This window comes from Sorex araneus, chromosome X, assembly GCF_027595985.1.
Source record: "Sorex araneus isolate mSorAra2 chromosome X, mSorAra2.pri, whole genome shotgun sequence".
NCBI lineage: Eukaryota > Metazoa > Chordata > Mammalia > Eulipotyphla > Soricidae > Sorex > Sorex araneus.
Window position 1 is genome coordinate 153,417,920 of NC_073313.1, and position 20,097 is coordinate 153,438,016.

At 50.0% G+C, this 20,097-nt stretch overlaps 2 pseudogenes; one reads left to right on the plus strand and one right to left on the minus strand.

Annotated features, from left to right (window-relative positions):
- Positions 1-5,940: 5,940 nt before the first annotated feature.
- On the minus strand, positions 5,941-7,671 carry LOC101558210 (DNA/RNA-binding protein KIN17-like; annotated as a pseudogene).
- A 1,370-nt stretch (positions 7,672-9,041) lies between these two features.
- Positions 9,042-10,663, plus strand: LOC101538639 (protein Red-like; annotated as a pseudogene).
- The last annotated feature ends 9,434 nt before the right edge of the window (positions 10,664-20,097 follow it).

Consider the following 20,097-nt stretch of genomic DNA (forward strand, 5'->3'; position numbering starts at 1 on the left):
GCTACTTAGGTGAGGGGTGGGGTGGGAGGAAGGTGTATTGGGGTTCTTGGTGGAACATGTGCACTGGTGAAGGGATGGGGATTTAATAAGTATATGACTGACTTAAACCTGAAAGCTTTGTAACTTTTTTCACAGTGATTCAATAAAACTTAAAAAAACACAAATCCAAGTCAAATAAGACAGTAAAATTGATTATGTTCATAATAAATTCTAACTACATTAAAAAAAAGAATGGGGAAAGAGCCCGCCAGAAAAACAAGTCAGCCCTAGATTGTGTAACCCCAAGACAATGGTTTCTAAATAAACCAGCCTTTAGACAACACGTCCCCAGGACAAGGACTTTCTAAATATTAAACTAGCACAGGCTCCCAACACCCCAGAGGAGGTGACAGGCTCAGAAGGAGGAAGCCCAGGGCTCATACAGGTTCCCTATGTCTTGCCCTGCAGTACCAGAGGCTGGGGCTAGAAGCCTAGGCGTGAGTTTTGTGCAGTTCTGTGGGCCTCAAGCAGTGCCAGCTCCGTGCAGCCTTTGCCAAGGAGCGCCTCCTTGCTACTGGGATCAGAGTTGAGATCTCATCATTGTCAGATAGTGCGCACCGTGGTTTGGAGCTGCCACTCTTAAGTGGCAAATGCAGAAGAAGTCCCCCCAAGTGGCCACAGGTCAGCTTGGCCGAATGGCGGTCAGTGGGAGCATATAATCCTAAGTCTCGAGCTGGGCAGCTGATGAACCATCAGAGTCTAATGCCACCAACAGGCAGACCTCAGCGCTTCAATAGTTAGAGAACTGAGTGCCTCGGATCCCCTACAGTCATCCAAACATAACCCAGAGCCACACTCCAGTCCATCTTGGAAGCACTCGAGAAATCCTTACCTCCCTGGTGGCCAGAAATCAGAGTCAGAGACATCAGCCAGGTATGAATGGGAATACTGTATTGGGACTCAGACCAGCTAGAATTTAGCTCCCCACGAAGCACCTGGAACCAGGAGTCAAAGGAGTTTATTTGCACCAACAGAAGGGAACAGAAGCCTAGGCAATCCCCACTGGGGTCAGCACTTCCTAAACTACCAAAGACACAACTTCAGAGTGTTGGACCCGGAGCGGGGCAGGAGCAACGCCATCATGCCTGGCTCCTGCTTCATGTTTTGTTTTACCTAAACCTTTGTTTTTCTTAAAACCCCCGCTTCTCCCCCTAGGTCATCTGTGAGGGAAGGTCATTTGGGCTGAAAACTCGGCCTTGGCAAATAGTTTCATAACCGCTCTTCATCTATAGAAGCCACCCAGACACAAGCAGGGTGGGTAGCTGCCAGAATGTTCTGAAAACATGTCTAGATGACCTATCTGTAACTGCTTGTTTGTACTATTTGAAAGTATGTTTTCTTCTGGATAATGAAACTTGCACTTTCACTTATGCTTTTGTTAAAATTCGTATGTGCGGGTTAGGATGTAAGCAGATGTAAGCACTGACTATAAAAATTGCGGCTTTTTCCTTGTTAGGGGCCTTGCTTGGGCCCACGTGCCTAGAAGCCTGGCCCCAGCTAGCTGGCTTAATAAACTCCACTTGTGTGTTGCATTACTGGCTGAACTTCTTGTGGGGATTCGGAGGGGGAAATTATGGACACTGGACCCTAACAAGAGCAACCATCTCCTTGTTAACTAGTGAGCTGAGAAATCATAGACTCCAGCTCAAAGGTGGCTGGACCAAGCGAACTCAAATAGAAGTCCTGTAGGGCTCCACAACTGTGCAAGGCAAAACTCAGGTGAGTGACCTCAAAGGCCAGGTGCAGGACATCAGTAGTTCTTTAAAACCAAGAGATATCAGACAATATCAGGAGAACATTTGCATCATAGAAATTCCAAAAGGAGGGGAAAGAGAAAGGTGGGGGTGACTGGTGGGAGACCTCAGCACTTCCCCAGCCTAAGGGGAAATTGTGTATTGACCCAGGAGAAGGTTCAAGAATATCTGGAGCCTTACATGAGTTCGGTAAGTAGGAAGCAGAAGCCTGTGTCTAATCCCATTCATTCTACTAGCCACGGATGGCTCAGGTGTGGGCTTGTACAACATCTCATCTCTCAGGCCTAGCTAGGCTTGGATATAAAAAATTATTTTTCCGTTACATAAATGGAAACGTAGTCAGTTGCAGTAACTAACTTTGATTCGGTTTCTGTTGACTAAGTTAATTTACATATTCTGCCTATGTGACTGAATATTATGGGTTATAATAAGCTGGCAGAGATTCTCTTGCCCGCATGCCTGGCTGTCTTCCCCGGGGCCCCTCGGAGGGGATGAGCTCCAGCTTCCCTCCCCACCCCGAGCAGAGCTCCCAGCGGCCGAAGACCACTGGAACCTAGCTACAGCCATGCTGGAGGCCCCTCTCCACACGTTCAGACAGGCCTCACGCATGAAGATACCGGCAGAGGAACCCAGGTGTGTGTAATCCCATTAACGGCCAACATCCAGAGACTTAAAAGCGAGCTCCCAGGAGCGATAGCCCAGATATCTTGTAGCTTACTTCTCCCTCTGGGAGAAACTGGCAATATTCTGAGTTTCCTGCCCACATGGGACAGCCTTGCAAGCTTCCCATGGTGTATTCATATGCTAAATCCAGTAACAAGCTGGATCCCATTCCCCTGACCCTGAAAGAGCCTCCAGTGCGACATCATTGGGAGGGCCAAGTCCAGAGAGACTTCTAAGATCTCGGGGAAAGGACGAATGGAGACGTTACTGAGCCCGCTCAAGTAATCGATGATTAATGGGGTTTCATGATTCGTGATAAACTAGCTAATAAAGGGTCTCTGGGTCACAATACTAAGAGTTTGTGACCCTCCGAAAATCATTTTCTTTCACGTGCATCTCTCAGTGCCTCCGACCTCCTTAACCAAACCTTAGCGCAACATGGGCTCTTGACCTTAGATTCTGCCTTGTGATTAAAGACATTCTTAGAAACTCAAGGACTAAATGGAGTGACAAGGTCTATCCATTATTGCCAAGTTTTGGATTGTTGCCATTTCCTCACTCTGGATCAGAAATCAAGACTGTTTTCCATTCCCAGGAGAAAATTCTTTCCAGAATTTATTGGTCTTGACTTGTATCAAGAGGGGGGGAAATAATCACAGAACCTAGCAGAGAAGACAGCACTAAGATGAAGTTGGAATTCAGTAGGCCTGGAGTTAAGTGGGGGGTTCTGCCATTGTCACCCCCAAACTCTTGCAGGCTTGATCAGTGCCATCAAGCTGAAGGTGTCCCTTTCACTGCTTTCAAGGTCTCCCAGATGCTGCGTTCAGCACTTGACATGGGATGGACCGCTGAACTTAGTTCTCAGCAGGCAAAAGGTTTGATAGAACTTTTGGTAGCTACCAGTTCTCAGCAGGCAGAGTTTGATAAACTTGGCTGCTAGAAAAATTCAGCCCATCCAGAACTACTATCAGCAAGCTATCAGGGGGGCATTCAATAAAAAAAAAAAAGAAATCCAACCAGAAATTCCGGGAGAGCAGATGCAATCCCGTCCTATGAGATTCTGGCCTGAGTGTCTGAGCACAGTTCTCATTAACGTCATAGCACACACCCCACCCCAGCTGAAGGTGGTTGTGAGTCTGAGGCCGTGAAAAAGTTCAAATGAAGCCCAGTCCGAGCCAGCGACTAGACTCACAGACCCTTGGACGTATCTCAGCAACCTCCCACCAGGAAACCACGTTGGGAAAAGCTGGTTTTACCCAGGAGACGTTTAGCAGAGAACAAAAGCTGGAAGAGGTCAGATGCAGATATGAGAGCCTGCAGAGAAAAAAAATCTCTGCAGAGACAAATGGCATCCCAACTGCTCAAGTGTCTCAGGAAAGAGCATGGAGAATGTAGAGGTTTCCACTGGATCCTGGGGCAGTTTGTGGGCAGGGACGGCTTCAAAATAATCCAGTCACAGCCTATCCTGACTTTCTTCTGTGCTTGGGCTCAAACCCTAGCCCGGCTGCCCCTAAGGGGAGGTCAAAAAACATGTTCCCATCTGGGGTGCATAGTCACGGTCAAGGTCAGTCCCAGCCATGGACCAGCCAAAGACACAGACTGTAGTGAGACCTGGGGGCCATCCCTCGGGCTTCCTCAGGCATGCAGCTTTCCTGTTGGTGCTGTCAGTCTGAGAACCCCATGGACCAGACTTGACCACTGTGGGAGTCCACTGCCACCACCTGTTTCTCTAGTCTCGCCACGGCTCTCTCCCAGCCACCATCCACTTCAGATGCACAGGTCTCCTGGCTTGTGCCACCATCAAGAGCACTCCCTCAGCCATCTGGGCTGCTTCTGTCCCACCCCTTCCCCTCATCCTGATGCCACAGACCCGCCTGGGTGGCCCGTTCCGGCCTGCAGGAGGACTGGTTGGCAGCTTGGGCTTTGCCTGGCCATGGCTTCAGTCACAAAGGGACACTCAGCCAAGCCCTGGGGAAATGGGAAGGCAAGTTGGCCTCCACTGTCACCAACCCGATTCCGAATGGGAGCACTCTAAGAATTGTCTGCGTGCAATGCCGGTAACTGGGGGGTGGGGATGGAGGGTAACGAAGCCTCCGAGGAGGGGCAGGGCAGCAGCTACAGGAGTTAGACCAGGGGTGTGGGACTACCTTCCCCCTCTCCATGACCCCAAGGGTCCCCAATGTTGCTCCCAAGAAAGGCTAAGGCCAAGCAAAGCTCCGCAAAGAAGTGCTCTTCAGTCAGAACCTCAGGGCAGCAAATCCAACAGTAAGTGAGCCCCGAGCCCCAGGAACATTCCCATTGGCGCCAAGCTGCTGCCTGTTTTGAGTTGGTCATCGTGCCCCAACCCCGGGGTGCTGTTGGGGGAGGGAGGTGGGGGGTAAGAACGCATTGATCTGAGAACAGGACCTAAGTCTATCCAGGGAGCTTTATTTCATGGCCCTCAAAGCCTGCTCTGCTTCCAGGACAGGGATGCAGGGAGGGGAGCCCTGGGGAGCAGCAAGCTGGTGGGGAAGGAACCCAAGGGTGCAGCAGATGCAGCCCGCCCTGGGGGACTCACTTTGGAGAAAGTCAGCTCTGAAATCAGGCAGAGCCTGTATGGAGGGCATGAGAAGGTGGCCCGTCCACCCAGAGATCCTGATTACCCAGTTGGCAGATGGACAGGCATGGTGCTGACCAGGTCCCTGGTCACTGGGAAGCGTTCCCTAGGCAACAACCAAGAAAGTTCTATCAAAGCCTCGCCTGCGAGAACCCAGCCTATCCTCCCAACCAGCTTGAGCTACGTGGCCCCAGAGCCAACTCTGGCTGAGGAGGACCACAAACACCATGCTTCACCTTCTAGAATAGTGGGACACGATGGGGGTGCTGTTGGGATAATGAGCCACGAAACAGAATTGTAAATCACAGAAAAAATTTAAAGCGGGGTGGGGGGGCTGTAGCGATAGCACAGTGGGTAGGTCATTTGTCTTGCATGTGGCCAACCTGGGTTTGATTCCCAGCATCTCATATGGTCCCCCGAACACCGCCAGGAGTAATTCCCAACTGTGCATCGCTGGGTGTGACCCAAAAAGAAAAAAATTAAAAGTGGGACCCTGAGTCTGCCAGTGACATCCACAAGCCCCGAAGCACCAGCTGAAAGAATGTGACAGTGGCCTTGTGGGTGCAGCTTGGCCCATTAATGAGCTTACATGGTGGTGGTTTGGGATCATGGGTGTGGCTATCTGGGCTCCCAACCCTCCAATCCCAAAACACTGAGCTCTCACCAGAAACACCTGTGTAACCTAAAACTTGTGGGTGTGGCTTCCAGGGCTTTTTAAAAAAAAATCTGACATTAGTTCTTTAAGCTTAGCTAAAACAACTGAAATAAATCCATTTGTTTTATACAGAAAACACCCAAAAACCCCCCTGAAACAGTCTCAACTGTTTTGGGTGTTTTCTGTATAAGATCCCAAAGATGCTTCGGGATCTTAATGGACTAACACAAGGTTCACATTTTGGCAAGTTTAGAAATGTTTTCATATTGAAGTCCTTCAACTCTGTGTCCTTTGAAAGGGCCAGTTTCAATGACCACAGCAGCTGAAAATGCCTTCTCATCAGCTGAAAATGCCTTCTCATCGATGGATTCCAGGGTGAAATTTACATGTCAATTCCAAGCTAGGCAGCACCTGAAATCTGCATCCCAAAGACTAGGCTAGGCCAGAGACTGGAATCTACAATGTCAAATCAGGTATGGCTAGCACCTAAAATCTACATGTCAAAACTGCCTCTGAAATTTCCAGAAGGCAGCCGAAAAGGGAAAAATATTCCTGTCTGCTGTACAGTGTCCCCAACATCTCCCCCTTTTTGTTTAGGACAGATTTTAACCATCATAACAATTCAAGCCTAAAATAAAATGCTAGGCACAAAAAGTTCAATAACAATAGCAGAACACCTATTTCCTAGGACAGATCCTCTTTCAGCAGGACCCATCCAATGGTGAAATCCCACAGTTGTGTTTCTTCTTTGGGATGCAGATTTCAGGTGCTGCCTAGCTTGGAATTGACATGTAGATTTCCTGTGGCAGCCCAGCCTGGTCTTTGGGATGTAAATCCGAGTGCTTTCAGCCCAAGAAAGGTTTGTTTTGCTTTTGTATCTTCTTTCTGGAGGCCTAGATTACTGGCCTATGGATACAAGAGAATAATGTTGCTTCAAAGTTCTCCCTGTAACATCTTTTGGTGCTATTTGATGACATCAATGTATTGCGCCCTTTGGAAGTGCCATGATCAATAAAAGGAGATCCACGAGGCCCCTCTGCCTTTGCTAAGAGCCAGAGCGAGCCTTAGTCCTCCAATCAATGCATTTCTTCCGCGTTCCTATCTCAGCGCCTCCGATTGCACGAACGTTCACACAACACCAGGGTACCTTCATTTCCCCTGTAGCCTCCATTTGAAATTAGGATTCTCTTTCCTGGCGCGGGAATGACGGTTTCCAAGTGAGTCTGGTCCAGCTTCAGCTTATCCCCGCAGTGGATCACCTTCACCACAGCTGTGGACCCATCAATCACTTCTGTCACAACACCCTTCTGCTTGTAATATTTATCACCCAGCTTTTTGGTGATGATTTTCACAATGATTTCCGGCTGCAGCCAGTCACCTGTCTGGGAATTGTTCTTTATTTCAGTCTCCATGGTTTCTTGCAGGGCAGACTTTCTTCTTGGGCGGAGCTGAGCTTCTGCTTGGCTGATGCCACAGACCCTAGTGCAGCCAAGGCACTTGGTCCCAAAGGGCTGGATTTGGAGGTGGTCCCCGTCGAGCTACCCGCTCCCTTATTCAGATCAAAGGTGATTCTTCCTTTTCTCTGCTTAGCTCGGTAAAAACAGGGACCTCCTGCTCTTTTCCTGCCAGACCTCTTCTCACTTGTTCTTCCATGTATCTGGCTGTTTTCTCCTCCTCGTCAAGATGCTTTTTCTCTAGTTGCGGCTGCCAGAGGATGGCTCTGGGGTCCCTGTCTATATACCGAATAAACCAGCCTTTGGGGGTCTCCTCCACTTGGCACAGCCCCTCCCTGCCCAGCCACTTGGTGAAGTCAGTGAGCGTCTCACTGACTTATTATTATTATTATTATTATTGATAATTCTGCTTTTTCTATTTGGATCTTAAGTGAGATTCTTAAGGCGCAAAAAAGACCGAGGAAAAAGTTCCAAGCCTCCCTCACTCTGTGGGGATGAGCCCCCCCCCATGCAGGGGACTGACTCCTCAAATTCTACTACTATAGACTCTGATCATCCTGCTCCCCTATCTGAGCCCTCCTTCGTGGAGGCACAGATAAGGGGGTGGCTGTGTTCCCGACAGAGGCTGAGGAGCTGAGGGCTGACACCTTGCCTCCTCATCTACCTAGGTAGCCCCGTCCTCCGGGGGCAAGGATTTAGGTTCCGGGGGAGAGGGATCGGGGATATCAGAAGTCACAGGATAAAGTCTCGAGGGACCTCCACACGGGAGGGCTCAGATAGGGGATCATGTGGAAGTCCAATGAGCCTGTATGGGTGGACCAGTGGCCCCTTCCCACTGAAAAATTACAGGCCGCCAAGTTGTTAGTGCAGGAACAACTTGTGGTGGGACACATAGAACCCACGTCCTCCCCCTGGAACACACCCATTTTTGTTATAAGAAAAACGGCAGTCGGCGACTGCTACAGGATCTACAAGCAGCAAATAAAACCATGGTCATTTTCGGGGCGCTTCAACCTGGACTGCCGTCCCCAGTAGCCAATCCTCCAGAAATGTATAAGATAGTACTTGACTTCTTAGTCAAGATAGTACTTGACTTTCTCAATTCCCTTGCATCCCGATGATCGCCCCAGTTTTGCCTTTAGTTTGCCAGCTATTAATTATAAAGAGCTCATGTAGCGTTTTCAATGGAAAGTTTTACCCCAGGGAATGCCAAATAGCCCCACACTGTCAAATTTGTGGCTCAAATTCTTGCTCCCATTAGGGCACAATGGCCCGACTGTGGAGAGCCACCATGGGACCATGCTTTGTAGCGCTCTTTGTAATCAACACCTGTGTGCTTCGAAAACAACTCCTAATAAGGAAACAGGATGTCTTGCCACGCCCATAAGCTGTGACTAACCTATCAGATGCGGACACGTGGGCATAAGCAGGCAGCGAGAGGTATATAAGGGGGGAAGTCACCTAGCTAGTGGGTTCTCCCTCATGCGTCCCCTTTTCCGCCTTACTCCACGTCCCCGTTCCTGATTTCTTCTCTAACGCATGAGAAAGTTCCTAAATAAATCGCAGCCAAAAGGATCTCCGAGTTGCGTGTTTCTTCGCTGGATGAAGCGGCACGCGACAGCCGACATCTATATGGTACATCACATGGATGATATACTGCTTGCTGGATCTGACCCACAGGCCACTATGCTCTGTTGTAATCAGGTGATCTGTGCGTTTACTCAGTCTGGCTTTCAAATTGCCCCCGAAAAAATTCAGATCGCTGACCCTTATCTCTCGGATTTTGTCTTCAGGGGTCCCGTGTACTTTTGGAAAAAATGCAGCTGAGGCCGTGTTGTTGGTTCCTGAGTTCCTGCTGGCGATAGAAGGATGCGGACAAGATGCCGGAGCGAGATAGCCGTTTTCCAATTCTTTGGCCCCAGATGGCTACGATGTGGACGATCCTCACTCTTTTCACCAATCTAAGCTCACCAATGAGGATTTCAGAAAACTTCTCATGACCCCAAGGGCTGCGCCTACCTCTGCACCACCCTCTAAATCACATCACCATGAGATGCCAAGAAAGTATAATGAGAATGAGGATCCAGATGCGGAGAAGAAAGAAAAGTTATTATGCAAAACTTCGCCAACAAGAAATTGAGAGCGAGAGCTAGCAGAGAAATACCAGGACCAGGCCAAGGAACGAAGAGATGATGTGAACAAAGATTATGAGGAAACTGAGCTGATCAGCACCACGGCAAACTACAGGGCCGTGGGCCCCACTGCTGAGGCAGACACATCAGCTGCAGAGAAAAGACAGTTGATCCAGGAGTCCAAGTTCTTGGGTGGTGACATGGAATATACCCATTTGGTGAAAGGCTTGGATTTTGCTCTGCTTCAGAAGATTCGAGCTGAGATTGCCAGCAAGGAGAAAGAGGGAGAACTGATGGAAAAGCCCCAGAAGGAAACCAAGAAAGACGAGGACCCTGAAAACAAAATTGAATTTAAAACACGTTTAGGCCGCAATGTTTACCGTATGCTCTTCAAGAGCAAAGCATACGAATGGAATGAGCTGTTCCTGTCGGGCCGCATGGCCTATATGGTGGACCTGGACGATGGGTATGCGGACACGGACATCCCCACCACTCTTATCCGAAGCAAGGCGGACTGCCCCACCGTGGAGGCCCAGACCACACTGACAACAAATGACATTGTCATCAGCAAGCTCACAGATTCTTTCCTACTTGAGGCAGGGAACCCATAACAAGAAACTCAAGAAGAAAGATAAAGGGAAGCTGGAAGAGAAGAAGCCTCCCGAGGCCGATATGAATATATTTGAAGACATCGGGGATTATGTAACTTCTACAACCAAGACACCACGTGACAAGGAGCAGGAAAGATACCGAGAACGGGAGCATGATCATGAAAGGGACAGACTGGGACAGAGAGTGGGAGAGGGAATGGGAGCGGGACCGTGAGAGAGAGGAGAAAAAGACACAGCTACTTCGAGAAGCCAAAAGTGGATGATGAGCCCATTGATGTTGATAAAGGACCTGCATCTGCCAAGGATTTGATCAAGTCCATCAATGAAAAATGTTCTGGTTCCACTGGCTGGGGAGGCACTGAATCACGGAAGAAGCCAGAGGACAAGAAGCAGCTTGGAGATTTCTTTGGGATGTCCAACAGTTATGCCGAGTGCTACCCAGCCACGATGGATGATATGGCTGTGGACAGTGATGAGGAGATGGATTACAGCAAAATGGACCAGAGTAACAAGAAGGGCCCCTTAGGCCGCTGGGACTTTGATACCCAAGAGGAACACAGTGAATATATGAACAACAAAGAGGCTTTGCCCAAAGCCGCATTCCAGTATGGCATCAAGATGTCTGAAGAGCGGAAAACCAGGCGCTTTAAGGAAACCAATGACAAGGCAGAACTTGATCGCCAGTGGAAGAAGATTAGTGCAATCATTAAGAGGAAGATGGAAGCTGATGGGGTTGAGGTCAAAAGACCAAAATACTGATCTCCATGTACAGAAAGTCTCTCCAAGGATGTGTGTCCCATTGCTTCAGTTCCCAGAAAAGTCGCAAGATGTTTTTGTGAATGTTTATAAACTTACTGTGTAATCATTTGGCTCCACTAAAATTGGTTATCCTGGGGCCCAAGTGGCAGGGCACATTGTGTGCATGCATGGGGCACAGGGGTCAGTCCCTGGCTTCACATCGCCTATCTTTCCCCCAGCACTACTGATTGTGGCCCTAATGAACTCTGAACACCTCCAGAAGTAGCCCTCACTATAAATAATAATTAAACCTGAAAATAAAAGCACAGCTGAAGCTTACTTCGTTAAAAACACTACATGATTTTCAACAACTGCTTGGGCATATTACATGGCTCAGTCCCTGTCTGAAACTTACCAAAGGAGACCTTATGCCCCTTTATGACCTTTTGCGCGGTGATGCTGACCCTTCTCCTCGGTGTCTGACACCAGCGGCCCTAGAATCCCTAGTTCTCATAGAAATGGCGATTGAAGGTCACTTTGTTTGCTCTCTAGATTATCAGTGCCCTTTTCACCTCCTTATCATCGCTACTTCTCATTCCCCCACGGGCTTAATTTGACAGGAAAACCCTGTTTCTTGGATTCACCTTCCTGCCACACCAAAGAAAGTTCTTGTACCCTACTATCTCTTAGTGGCATCTTTTTAAAAATTTTCCCTTCTTCCAATTTATATACGGTTAATGCCTATGTGGCCTTCTCCATACCATTACTGGAGACCATTAGTTACATAAACTCTTTCCCCGCAACGTTATTGTTTTTGCAAATCCAACAGTATATTCGCTCGCTCCCGGCGAGCTCCATTTTTCATAGGTGATCTTCGTGCCCACACTAACCTCCCTGGGCCACTGGCAACAGGTAATCACTTGGCAGATTTGGCCACCTGATCTTTCGCAGCGCTAACTCTAAAAACAGATCCGCCGCAGGAGGCCATGACTGCACATGCCCTTCACCATCTGAATGCTCAAACTCTCCGCCTTTTGTTTAAAATCACACGTGAGCAGTCACGGCAGATTGTGCGCCAGGGCCCTTCCTGTGTATCCCTTCTACCCGTGCCTCACTTAGGGGTCAATCCCCGAGGACTAGTCTCTAACGCCATCTGGCAAATGGATGTCACTCATATTTCTTCGGGCAGCTTAAATATGTGAATGTGACTATTGACAACTTCAGTGGGTTTATTTGCCCCTCAGCCCAGACTGGAGAGACCTCAAAAAATGTCATTGCTCATGTCTTGTACTGGGCAAACCGCAGCTAATAAAAACAGACAATGGTCCAGGATACACTGGAAAAAAGTTTGAGCATTTTTGTAAGAAGCTGCAGATTTCCCATCGTACAGGGATCCCCTATAACCTCAAGGGCAGGGGATAGTGGAACGAGCCCATCTCACGCTTAAATCATATATTCAAAAGCTCCGGACAGAAAAGGAACTGTACCCAGCCTCGCTTTCCCCTAAGACATTACTATCTCATGCTTTGTTTGTCATGAACTTTCTTATATTGGACAAAGAAAACGGTCCGCCGAGATGCAGTTTTTGGCATACTTCCACCAGCTCCACTTACGCAAAAGTAAGGTGGAAAGACCCTCTGAGTGGTCTATGGAAGGGCCCTGATCCAGTCCTTATATGGGGCCGAGGATCAGCCTGCATATTTGATGCTTTGATGGTGTAGCCCGCTGACTCCCGGAACGACTGATAAGGCAGGTCGACACACCTGCTCTGGCTGAACCGACTTCCACCCAGAGAATAAATGAATCCTCTGAGGACAGTGTCCCCTCTGCCACTACCCAGGAACTTGCTTCTCATCACCACCGCACCTGCAAACGGCACATCAGCTGCGTCGGGAGTGACCAACTAGTGGTCTTGCTCACAGAACAGTTGTTCAGACTTGGCCTGGCGGGAGCAGGAACCAGTGTTACTTTTTTTTAGTTTCCTTTTGTTAGGTACCCAAAAGCCAGACCTAGAGCCGGACGGCAGCTGTGACAGGCCACAGCTAGCATAGGCCTAAGTTTCTGTTTCCCAGAAACTGAACTTGTAATTTCTGGTAAGGAACTGCCAGATCATCTGATGGTCATGAGGGATCACTATGTCCATTTTTTGGAACAAGAAACTTATCAAATGTTGACTAATAGCTGCTGACGACTGTTGCTTGATCACTGCTACCACGGTGCTTGCTCAACCTTGGAACCTATATAAACTGCTTGCACTTGGAGGTCGAGGTCGCTATCAGGAGACCATTTTGTGGGGGAGATAGTTGACCCCAGTTAACGGGAATAAAACTCCTTTGCACTTGCATTTCTGTCTCACTATATTTACGCTGACACCCAAAACCTGGGTACAACACTTTGAGCTTGTTAATGTGTAGGGTTAAGCGGCATGGTCTCCATGAGGCAGCAAATGGGTTTTTTTTTCTTTCAGCTGTGCTGGCTTGTTCCCCAGGAGAACACAGGCCCCACCTGAAGTCCGGAGGTAGGGTGCTTGACGGAGCTGAACCCTGAACACCTTCTCCCGTGTGACCTTCGGGGTCGTCCTGTGTTCCAGAGCTGAGCCCACCAGCCTGCCTGGATTTGTACAAGCGTGTTGTGTGTTCTGAGATGTAATAGTTTTTCGGAGAAAAAAAAAATGTATGGAGACACTTAAACTTGTCTGAATGTTAAAAAATTAAAAATTTTTTGACCACCTGCAACAGTGCTCAGGGTTGTCACTCCTGGAAGGCTTTGGGGCACTGTATGGGATGTTCACTGTATGGGAATTGAACCTGGGTCGGCCACACGCAAGGCAAGCGCCCTGCCCACTGTACTGTCTCTCTGGCCCCTAAACTTGCCCGATTTTGAGCATTAAAGTCCTACAACTTTGAAAAATGAGAAGTGGTTTTAAGTGGCTCCAGCCTCCCGTTTGGGCACCGTGTTATGCTAAATCGTCTTAAGCCTCTATCTCCTCCACTGGGACAGTTTCAAGTTTTGTGTTTTGTGACCTTCGTTCTTTCGGGAGGTCCCTGTCAGTTCCTTTGAGCTGTCTGAGCTCAATGTCCAGGTGTGTGGGGTGGGGGTAGGGGACCCCCAACAGAATTGATGCAGGGCCCATCTGTACAGGTAGGGGGCACTGCTGCCAGGGGCTTCTTCCTGACTTCCTCCCACTGTAAATTCCCCTTGGGACCAGATCTGAATACTGGGGTGCTGTGGGAACGGTCCCATTCTGCTTCCCCTTTTGCTCCAGGTCGTAGCGGGGTAGAGGGTGGGGAGGGGGTGGTCGTGGGAGATCCAAGGCCAGCCTCCTGGGCAGAGACCTGAGGCCTCTTATTAGTCCTCTCTTTCAGGTAGTGGCACTCTCAGGAGAGAAAGCAGGACGCGTGTTCCTGTACCCCTAGGGCCTCTCAACGGTGAACGCACCCCGATACCACAATCCAATGGTCGGGCCTGGGGATGGTGGGGAGTGGAGAAGAGTCAGACACAGGGACCGCCCAGAGGATGTTTGGGAAAAATTTGGTGGCCCCCACAGGTGGCTCATGTGAAGCGGGGAGGAGATGGTCACTTTCTCCTGATCTGCCTCTGCCATTTACCGGGTTCTTGTCTTGCCTAATGGAAAATTTCAGGAGTAGACGAGCAGTGACGTACACAGATTTTATTTGGAGGTTTTTCGGAAGGGAAAGGAGGCAGATAGAGTGAGAGTAACTCGCTCACGAGAACACGAATTTCTCCAAGGGCGGAGAGCCCCTACACAGACCCCAGCATTCGACAGGGAAGTCCATACCTCAAGGGGGGAGATGCTGGCATGTGGGCACAAGCAGCACATGGGCCTGGGCAGCACATGCACCCTCCCATGTTCAAGGCGGCTTTCAGAGGGTTTCTCCAATCCAACCCCGCGTGGGGCTTCTACCTAGCGAGATTGCCAAGGAGGGTCGTTGGGAGTGGTCTTTGAAATTCCTTTCCTGACCTTCTGTTCCTGCTGGAGCTTTGGGGGACATGATGTCCAGCCTTCTCTGGGTCTGTTGCTGACCGGACGAAAGTCTTACCTGGCCTTAGTTCCTGTGTTCTGCAAAGTTGGCTTGTGTAACTTCAGGGATATTGGCAGTTCCCAGAAAGTCATATGCTGCTGCCTTGCAGGGGGAAGTGGGGGGAGCTTTCCTATCTGCCTGCCTGCCCACATCTGAAAGAAACAGGACTCTGGCACTGCCTGCCAGCCTCAAAGCCTAGGAACCTTCCCCAAGCAGGACAGGGGCCCTGAAACCAGACACATCACTAAAACACCCGAGACAGACATGGGCGTCAGCCCTCCGGGGAGCTCTGAGGCCTGTTTTCCAGAGGCAACTGCTGCCCCTGAGGTGGGGGTTCAGCGGAGATAACTTCCGGTCAAGGCTGCACAGTCCTCCAGCTAAGAGGGGGGCCGGTCAGGTCTTCCCAGATGTCTGTGGTCATCCACTAGTGGCCCAGGCATTTCCTCATAGACACAGGAAGTCGCGCTTGCTTGCAGTTTTGTGATTCTCCAGAGCTACTGAGATATGGGGGCGCTGATGGGGAGGGGGTCTTCTAGCTCCCCCATCCGTCTGGAAGGGCCAAGCGTTCTCATGTATTCTGAGAGGTGTGGGCGGAGTACCTGGTGGGTTGCCCCAGGAAGAAGGGGTCAGCTCTTGGTTGGGCAGTGGGAGGGAGTGCAGACCACACCCCAGGAAGCCAGCCCCCCCCAAGTCCACCCACAGGGACAGTACAGGCGGTGGGGCTCCCTCAAAGTGACCATTTCCCAGGTCCTCACATCGCCCCTTGCACGGGTAGAGCACTTTGCAGCCAGACTGCAGAAAAAAGGCACTTGCAGTCGCTTTCTTGCTAAGACAGAACCACAAGGCACTGACCTCCTGGCAACATCGTGGCCAGAATCACAGCAGGGCTCAGCGCCAGAGTCCAATAGCCTTGAGCCCCCAAAGCTGGGGCTTCCCTAGGACTTCGGCTTAGGGGCTGGGGATAGGGAGGGAGTGAGGGTGTCGGTCCTTAAGCCTTCAAGTGGGTCTGACCAGCCCCAAGTCGGCCAAGATGCAGCATTCCCAGGCAGTGCCCCTGACACCCCCTGGGAGGGTCACCTCCCCTGATCCTGACCGTAGCTAGTTCCCTGGGCGGGGGGACTGGAGGGTGGAGGCCAATCTAGTCACGTGCGCCTTTTAAGCTGTCGAGCGCCGCTTCGTCCAGCGAAGAAACACGCAACTCAGAGATCCTTTTGGCTGCGATTTATTTAGGAACTTTCTCATGCGTTAGAGAAGAAATCAGGAACGGGGACGTGGAGTAAGGCGGAAAAAGGGACGCATGAGGGAGAACCCACTAGCTAGGTGACCTCCCCCCTTATATACCTCTCGCTGCCTGCTTATGCCCACGTGTCCGCATCTGATAGGTTAGTCACAGCTTATGGGCGTGGCAAGACATCCTGTTTCCTTAATAGGAGTTGTTTTCGAAGCACACAGGTGTTGATTACAAAGAGCGCTACAAAGCATGGTCCCATGGTGGCTCTCCACATTAAGCTTGGGTCTAGATGGGTGCTCATTAAACCAGAAACTCCAAAGAACCACACGCTGCCACCAGGTTGCTGGGGGGTGGGGGGTGGGGTGACATCACGCCGGGGGAAGCAATGTGGGGCACAGACAGTAGCCCAGGGTCCCATTGCCAGGTAGCCTTGGCTCAGCACCGCTGAGGACTGAGCTGGTGAGCCGGCCTGCAAGCCAGCTGACCCCCAGCCCGGGACACAGCTCAGTAGCCTGATGTATGGCCATAAATGAATAACTAATAACACCCGACAGAGAACCAAGCCACCCTGTAGCACAGGGGCCATCTCCCAAGGGGCTGGGTCTGCGCTGAGTGGTGCTGACTGACAGTCACAACTCCAAGGACTGAAGCAATAGCCCAGCTGCTAGGAAGGTCCCCAGTCTCTGCCTTGTGATTTCATTGTCAAACCACCTCCAGGTGTCACCTTGGTGACTGGAGCTGAGGCTCATAGAGCAGGAAGGAGTTAGGAGTAGAAGACCTAGAAGACCCTGGCCAGTCACTTTTTTTAAAACATATTTTGGGGTGGGGGGACACACCCACAGCACTCAGGGCACCCTATGGATGCCAGGGACGAAGCCCGTATCAACTTCGTACAAGGCAAATGCCTCAGTCACTGTCTCTTGCTCGGGCCCCTTGCTAGCACATCAGATTGAGGGGTTCCGCAGAGTCTGCGCCGGCCTCCCGGGGAGACGCCCGGAGTAGCCACACCAGGCTGAGGTGTCCTCGCCCCACTGTCCCCCTTTACCTGAGACCAACCCGAGCCCCTCTGTTCCCAGGAGGGCCAAGCTTTTGGGTTTCAGGGCCTGTCTATGAGTGCCAGCGGCCCTGACACCTTTGGCGCCGTGGAAAGGGCCTCCATCCTTCTGAAGACGAGAGAGCATCAGAGGGGGGGGGAAATGAAACTTAGTCAAGCTTTCCAGCACCCTACTTTGTGCCCTAAAGTGGGCAGGAGAAGACCCTGGGGTGGGGGAACGAGGAAGCCCCGAGCCAGTCACCTGGAGTATGTCTTAAACAAGGCAAGGACTTTTGCTCTCTTACCATTCAAGAGCGCGCTACCTTGAACTCTAAGAAAAACCGAGTCTACTAGACCCTGAGTTTGGACGCGCTGTTGCAAGGTCAGGAGTGGGGAGTTTCGGGGGGGAAGGGGCGCCCCACCCAGGGCACCTTCTGGCTGTCGTGCAAAGCAGCAGAGGCCATTGGGGATCTTGGTTCTAACAAGCAGCCCAGCTCCCAGGCTACTACTAAGGCAGGGACCGAGAGAGAGTTCACCAAGGACACCCCCTTCAACATAAGGTCCCACTTGAAGCCAAATCTACGTCCTAATGGGACCTTCCAACTTGGTCCATGGAAGTTCCCCAAACCCACCCAGATCTGGGGGGGTTAAGACAATGAGTGGGTTCAGCTAAGGTCTCTCAGCAGTGAGAGGACCCCACTTGTGCCTAAAAGGTAGTAGGGGACTTCTTTGAAGTATCTCTCCTCCTAGTTTAATCACGGGGGTTGGGGGCTGTTCCCCAGGCTCACATTCTACAACGCCAGAACCCTAGGCATCTGCAGTGGTGTGGTTCAGCAAGACTCCACAGAGGGCTGGAAGTGGACGCTCATCCTGCTGAACTAGGCATCCCCCACTGTTGAAACCTAGAAACCTGTGCAGGGCTCTAAAGAATCAATGATTCCTACTCCACACTTACATGTGTGTCGAGATAGCCGCTCCCAGTTCTCAGTGCTCCCTGAGTCAGTTCCACAGCAGAATCTGGACTCGGGTATGCATTATTGATCCCCAAAGGGAATAGAGTGGATTAAGGAACCATTAAATCAATTACTGCACACTCCTAGCTTTGTTGGTACCCTCCTCCCGGCAGCTGGCAGAGGGCAGATCGAGGGAGAAATAGATGGAGGAAGACAGGCTGAAGTCTCACCTCAACCACGTGCCCGGCCCAGAGGTAAGGACAGAGCCTCAGCTTCTTCACCTGCACCAAGGAGGAACAGGGTCAGCTGCCCCACAGCCCCCAACTCTTGCCCTCGGATTTCAAGAAGTTTCCAGGGACTGTTCCCAGAACAGAGCAATGACCAAACCAGTTGAAACTAGTTAGCATATCGAGCCCAGGTGCCTTCAGAAGTGGAGTTTTGGAAAAGCCATCATTTTTACAGCACAAGCGATGACTTACCCGCCCAGCAACCACGGACTCTGGCTCACGCTTTCCGTGATTAGCCGGGTGCTCAGAGAGCTGCCTCTGGTAAGGGTTTAGCTCATTCCTGGTATGTTATAAAAAGCCTTGAACAACCTGGCATCTTGTGTCCTAAAAGCACATGAAGACCTTGTTTCTGAGCCTTGAGTGAGGACTATCACAGGCATCGGGTGATTTGGTTTGGCCCGTGAGGTCTGCGCCTGTTAAAAAAATCGTTGCCCATCAAACCCTTCAACGAACTGAGGTTCCGGTCATTGGCCTTGCGTTTCTTAACTCTTTTGGTGACCTCAATCAGCAACAAGTTAACACTGATGTCCATGTTATTTCAGAACTGGTTAGGTGGAAGGCTTGAATTTTTGAACTTCCTGACCTTGATTCAATAAAATTTTTTTTTAATTATGTGAGATATACTTACAAAGCTTTTATGTTTGAGTTTGCTCTTTAGAGCATTACAAAGCTCCTCATGATTGGATTTCAGTCATGCAGTGCTCCAACACCATCCCTCCCATGTACATTTCCCAGCACCAGTGTCTTCAGGTTCCCTCCCGTCACCCACTGCCTGCCTCTTTAGCAAGCACTTTTCTTCTCTCCTTTTGGGCATCGTGGTTTGCAATATTGATGCTGAAAAGTTAAATATTCCTTACCTACTTTTAACCCTCAGACCTTGTCCGGCGTGCTCATTCCCAGCTATTATTTTCCTACTGGTCTCTTCTGTCTTACCTACCCTGAACTGTCCCTCCCCAACACATACACGCTCTTGTGGCTATAACCATTTACTGATCCTCCTAACCCCTGTTTGCCCTGGCCATGGATATTATTATACTATATTATATCCCACAAATGAGTGCAGTCACTCTATCAGTCCCCGTCCTTTCGACTTGCTTCACTCAGCATGACATTCTCTGTGTCCAGCATTAATAGGCAAGTCTCATGACTTCATTTGTCCTGAGAGTTGCAGTTTGGATCACTTAAAAAATTCAATGTTCACGTTGGTCACAGTAGTTTATTACATTCAGTATTCCGACACCAATCCCACCACCACCCAAGCCTGCCCCTAAAGCAGGTCCTACCATTGTTGGAGAATGGGCACTGGTGGAGGGATGGGCCCTCGACCATCGTATGACGGAAAGTTTTAAGTCTGTAACTGTACCACAGTGATTCAACTACAATTGTTTTAAAAGCAGGTCCTAAGTAAATTTTATGTTATGAATAATCCACTAGAAAGGATGCAGAAAGTTTTCTTAGAGCAAAGTGTGTGAAGATTGTTTAAACCCTCAGTTCCTTCCAGTGTGATCATTCCCAGCTATTATTGTCATAGTGCTCTCTTCTGTTCTGGACAGTCTTTCAGTATCAATATTTTTTCTTTTTAAAAATTGAATTACTGATACAGTTAAGACTGTTACAAAACTCTTCGTGACTGGGTCATAGAATGTTCCAACACCCGTGCCTCCAGTTTACATTTCTCACCCAAGTCCCCAGTTTCCCTCCTCCCAGCCTGCCTTAAGGCAGGCAATTTCCTTCTCTCTCTCCTTTTGGGCACTGTGGTTTGCCACACAGATCCTGAGAGGTTATCCTGTCTGTTTTCTTTCCCTATTTTCAGCACGCAGTTCTTACCCAGAGTGATCGTTTCCAGCTAGCCTTGCCATAATGGTTCCTTCTCTGTCCTGACTGGCTAAAGGTTTACTCTTGGCTCTG